The sequence below is a fragment of the Lupinus angustifolius genome, chromosome LG05 (assembly GCF_001865875.1).
Source record: "Lupinus angustifolius cultivar Tanjil chromosome LG05, LupAngTanjil_v1.0, whole genome shotgun sequence".
In the NCBI taxonomy this organism is placed as follows: Eukaryota; Viridiplantae; Streptophyta; class Magnoliopsida; order Fabales; family Fabaceae; genus Lupinus; species Lupinus angustifolius.
The window spans coordinates 10,646,587-10,652,696 of NC_032013.1; positions in this window are offsets into that span (position 1 = coordinate 10,646,587).

A 6,110-nucleotide genomic window follows, 5' to 3' on the forward strand; every position below is an offset into this window, starting at 1 on the left:
AAATTGTTTGGTTGTTTATGTTCTCTTCTTCTATAATATCACTCTATTTATATATGTGTGTTTCAACAGCTATTCAAATATCAAATTTGAGAAGACATTAATTTACTAATCTAAAGGCCTTATTGAATCCTAAGTTGAAGGTTCGATCTTAAGAATGATACTTATTGAGGGGCAGCCACGAAACCCCAAAAAAGATCAGTTTCTTACTAAAAATATAAAAAATATCTTTAATAGTACAAAAAATATCAAATTTGGGACATGCCATGATCCATATGGATAGAGATCATCTGTGCCTGATTCATACTGACTTAAATATCGTGGCTACTAGTGTAATTGAGAGTATTATTAAGAATTTGAAAAACAACACTTACTAAGGAATAAGCAAAGTAAAGGAATTCAAAGTAACATACTTGTCAAAAAATACAAGCTCTTCAAAATGGAAGAAGGAGAAAACATCCATTTGGAGGTTTTGTAATTTCAATCATAATTTTGTTTTTAAAAACATGCTTATAACTTAGCCTTATAAAGTTATATAAAAATTAAATTTGGAGCTTTGTTAATTTGTTTATAGTACTAAGCACTTTGTTCATAGAGCCAAGTCAAATTTGTGAGATTTCCTTCAGTTATAGTACTAAGCACTTTGATACAAGGCAATTTGTAATGCAAAGATGTTTTGATTCCATGAAGTACTTAATCTAAGTCTTCAGTTACTGTAGATATACTTAGGTAAGTGTTAAGGTTGATTTTAACTTATTTCACGAATCGTCCCATCCACAAAAGTTTATTGGATTAGGTGATAAGTACCTTTGATCCAATACGAAATGATATTTTTTGATCATGACAATCGGAGAAAAGTTGATCTTTGACGCTGATATTATATTAAAGTTTTATCTTAAAACTAATTGACTATGAGAGAATAAGCTAGAAAATTTATCAAAACGAACCAAGTCAGGTTTCTCTTACAACAAGAAGCCTTTCTCATAATAGATAGATTGAAAATTTCAGAGAAATGATTATTGTAATTTGTAAGTAATAATCAGTAAAAAAAAAAGATCAAGCCACTTAAATGATTGAATTCATTGTCATGCTCAAAGTTTGAGAAATTGTCATTCAAATATTCATGTTTTTACAAGTTGAGAATATACTAATTGTACAAAATGTATATACTTATATACTAATCTATTTCAATAATCTAAAGTGTGTGATTTATATCCCATTCAAGCTAGAAGTTAGATGTTGAAAAATATCTTCTAATTGTGAGAACGCCCATTAGATGATCATATCTAAACTCTGTTAGAACTTCTGACAATTTATGGGTCAAAAATATAATTATTGTGTTATGGCCATTATGTAATTAGCCAAAATATAAAATGATCTTAAGTAATTAATTTGGTGGCTAAGGGCATATGTGTCATGAAATAATATAAGTGTAGATACCTTCAGGCAATTTCTGATTTGATGAAGGGACTGAATCAGAATTATTGCAACTAAAGTAGTAACCACTACGAGGTTACTTTTATGGGTTATGGTCCCCATTTGTAGAGCAACAGGTTTTCAGGGTGTAAGGTTGAGGAGAATAAGGTAGGATGGGGATAGTGTTATCCATATGGATTTAACACTATCAACTCATCTATTTGGCATATAAGATAAGTCTCCTCACACAACACAACACACTCTCTCAAGTTAAGATATATTCTCTCATTCCCCTCTAGAGAGAAACTAAGGAAAACTATTCGGTGCTCTATCATCTAGAAGATCATCGCACCTCATACCTTCGAGATTCCGAAATGGCTCAACAAGGTATGTTCTTCATCTTCACCATGAACTCATTTGGGGTTTCTTCGGTCTGGACCATGGATGTTCCATTCGGGTGTATGTATGGGCATACACATTAGGTTGTGGGAACAAAGCCATGGTCNAACAAGGTATGTTCTTCATCTTCACCATGAACTCATTTGGGGTTTTTTCGGTCTGGACCATGGTTGTTCCATTTGGGTTTATGTATGGGCATAAACATTAGGTTATGGGAACAAAACCATGGTCATAAGGACTTCCACGTTCAATCTAAGGATTACGGATGGAGAAATTTCTCCAACAAGTGGTATCAGAGCCACCCCAATATGATTCATGTGTGAAATTAGGTTTTCATGTTCTTCCCCAAATCTGGTTTGATTTAGGGTTTTAATGTGTTCATTTTTTCCATGAATCGATTAAGAAAGACATTCATGATTTTCATATGAACATAAAAGGATTTGAAATGAATAAATGTTGTTTTCTGCTGTTTTTTATTTATTTTTTGGGATGATATTTTGAAGAACAGCGATGCAGAAATCGCACTGTTCATCTTCTGTCGCAGTGCAAGTGAGAGCTAAACAAAAGTGTTGGCTTCAATTGCGCTCAAGCGAGGAGATCCTCGCCTAAGCGACAGCTCGCCCAAGCGAGTGTATGGGCGACATAAGGCTCGCTCAAGCGAGAAGGTCTCGCTCAAGTGAGAAGGTCTAGCTCAAGCGAGAAGGTCTCGCTCAAGCAAGAACCAAACAGAAACATTGGTTTCAATTGCGTTCAAACGAGAGTGCCTCGCTCAAGCGAGGGTATCTCGCCCAAGCGAGAGAGTACCTCACCCAAGCGAGAGTACGATAAAGTTTATGGGGCTTTGGTATCTTTGTGCATTGGTTTTAATTGTTATTTGGTTTTCCATTAAGGTTGTCTGTTATTTTAAGTGAGCCAATTGAAATGAGATGTTGCCAAAGTGACCTCTCTCATGAATATAACTCATGAGGAATATCAGATGTAAGTGTGTATGATTATTCATGCGGGCATTAGCTGACCCAAAGGAAAGTTAATGTTTGGCCAAAGATCATACACACCTGTGATGATAAACATGTCATAATTCTAAAGTTTTATACATGTGACTGATGAATCAATCCAAAGAAGGATTCATCAGTTGACCTGCCTTATTATGAATATTTGATCATTACAACAAGAGTACCACTTGTAGTTAATATCATTGTCCAAAGACTTGATGTTAATGGTGCACTAGGTATCTTGAATTGGACATACCATTGTTTAAGCACATTGATAATTTTAAGTTGTGAGCATATTTTAATATTTTGTCTTTTGTTTGAACAAGCTACATCGATTGCTTCAATATTTGCAAATTTGAATTCGATTCCGGTCCTTAATGGTGAAAATTTTAAGGACTGGAAAGAGAACATGGAAATTGTTCTTGACTGCATGGATCTGGACTATGCATTAAGGGTAGAGCAACCCCTTTCTCCTTTGGAATCTAGTGCTCTGAAGAGAGGAAGGATTATGAGAAGTGGGATCGCTCTAATCGCATGAGTCTAATGATCATTAAGCGCGACATCCTAGAGGTCTTTAGGGGTACTATCTCATATGAGATAAATAGTGCCAAAGATTTCCTTGCTGAGATTGAAAAACGCTTTGCAAAGAGCGATAAGGCGGAAACAAGTACTCTGTTACAGAACTTGATTTCCATGAGGTACCAAGGCAAGGGAAACATAAGGGAATACATTAGGGGAATGTCCAACATTGCTTCAAAACTTAAGGCCCTTAAAGCAAAAGGAAAATCACTTCAGAGCCCAAGAATGAAGCTGCTAAGGGTTCAGTGCAAAAGAAACAGAAGCAGGATGATGTCTGTTTCTTTTGCAAAGCAACTGGACATCAAAAGAAGAAATGTGTAAAGTATCACGCCTGGCGTGCTAAGAAAGGTACATTTCTTGCTTTGGTTTGTTCTGAGGTCAATTTAACTTCAGTACCTGGAAACACCTGGTGGTTAGACTCCGGTTCAACTTCTAACATCAGTGTTTCAATGCAGGATTGCCTGAGCTACCGAAAGCCTAATCATGTTGAAAGATACATATATGTTGGCGATGGGAAATCGGTATAAGTGGAAGCTATAGGGCATTTTAGGTTGTTGTTGTGTACTGGTTTCTATTTGGATTTGAAAAACACTTTTTTTGTACCGTCTTTTAGACGGAATTTAATTTATGTTTCTTATTTGGACAAATTTGGTTATTGTTGTTCATTTGGAAACAATTCGGTTCAATTGTCTTTAAATTCAAATGTTATTAGAACTGGTTCACTTATGTTAAATGACAACCTTTATATGTTGAATATCATAACTGATTATAGCGAAACCCTGAATGTGGAATCACATGGTACTAAGCGTAAAAATGAAAATAACAATTCAGGTGCATTATGGCACAAGCGTTGTCGCTATGCCACTTTTGCGGGCGCGACAAAAAATGCGCAAATAAATTCAATGGAGTCGCCATCGATGTTTTTAGAGGGAAAACATGAAAAACCAATTTTCGAAAATATGGTGGATTCACTCAAAGATAGAAATTGAGTTCGAGAGTCGGTTACGGATGAGGAAGGTGTTAGGCACCTCATACCGCCCGTTATAAAAACGGTACCTAGGTCAATCATGTGGATATTTATTCAAAACATTAATTTTACCCTCACCTTATTAAACAAAATAAAGAGAGAGAAATATATTTTTTTTTGTCTGACAGAGAAATAATTGCTCCTACGTATCTCTAGCTGCAATAGAGAAATCAAGGCTATGTAGTTCTTTCTAAAATAAGTTTGATTTGATTAAATTATATTTTTTTTAAAGCGCCAATTCGAGATAACGCGACAGGGCACGAGTCCCATAGTGCCCTACCTCTCCTTGAATTTATTAAAAAAATGTCAATTCAAGATAATGCGACAGGGAACTAGCCCCATAGTGCACTAACTCTCATTGATTTTATTAAAAATGTCAATTCAAGATAATGCGACAAAGAACTAGTCCCATAGTGCACTATCCCTTATTGATTTAATTTAGAAAACATCAATTCAAGATAATACGACATGGAACTAGTCCCATGGTGCACTAACTCTCCTTGAGTTTATTAAAAATGTCAATTCAAGATAATGCGACAAAGAACTAGTCCCATAGTGCACTATCCCTTATTGATTTAATTTAGAAAACATCAATTCAAGATAATACGACATGGAACTAGTCCCATGGTGCACTAACTCTCCTTGAGTTTATTAAAAATGTCAATTCAAGATAATGCGACAGAGAACTAGTCCCATAGTGCACCACCCCTTATTGATTTAATCTAGAAAATGTCAATTCAAGATAATGCGACAGGGAACTAGTCCCATAGTGCACTATCTCTTATTGATTTAATTTAGAAAATGTCAATTCAAGATAATGCGACAGGGAACTAGCCCCATAGTGCACTAACTCTCATTGATTTTATTAAAAATGTCAATTCAAGATAATGCGACAGAGAACTAGTCCCATGGTGCACTAACTCTCCTTGAGTTTATTAAAAATGTCAATTCAAGATAATGCGACAGAGAACTAGTCCCATGGTGCACTAACTCTCCTTGGTTTTATTAAAAATGTCAATTCAAGATAATGCGACAAAGAACTAGTCCCATAGTGCACTATCCCTTATTGATTTAATTTAGAAAACATCAATTCAAGATAATACGACATGGAACTAGTCCCATGGTGCACTAACTCTCCTTGAGTTTATTAAAAATGTCAATTCAAGATAATGCGACAGAGAACTAGTCCCATGGTGCACTAACTCTCCTTGGTTTTATTAAAAATGTCAATTCAAGATAATGCGACAAAGAACTAGTCCCATAGTGCACTATCCCTTATTGATTTAATTTAGAAAATGTCAATTCAAGATAATGCGACAGGGAACTAGTCCCATAGTGCACTATCTCTTATTGATTTAATTTAGAAAATGTCAATTCAAGATAATGCGACAGGGAACTAGTCCCATAGTGCACTATCTCTTATTGATTTAATTTAGAAAATGTCAATTCAAGATAATGCGACAGGGAACTAGTCCCATAGTGCACTATCTCTTATTGATTTAATTTAGAAAATGTCAATTCAAGATAATGAGACAAGGAATTAGTCCCATAGTGCACTATCTCTTATTGATTTAATTTAGAAAATGTCAATTCAAGATAATGAGACAAGGAATTAGTCCCATAGTGCACTATCTCTTATTGATTTAATTTAGAAAATGTCAATTCAAGATAATGCGATAGGGAACTAGTCCCATAATGCA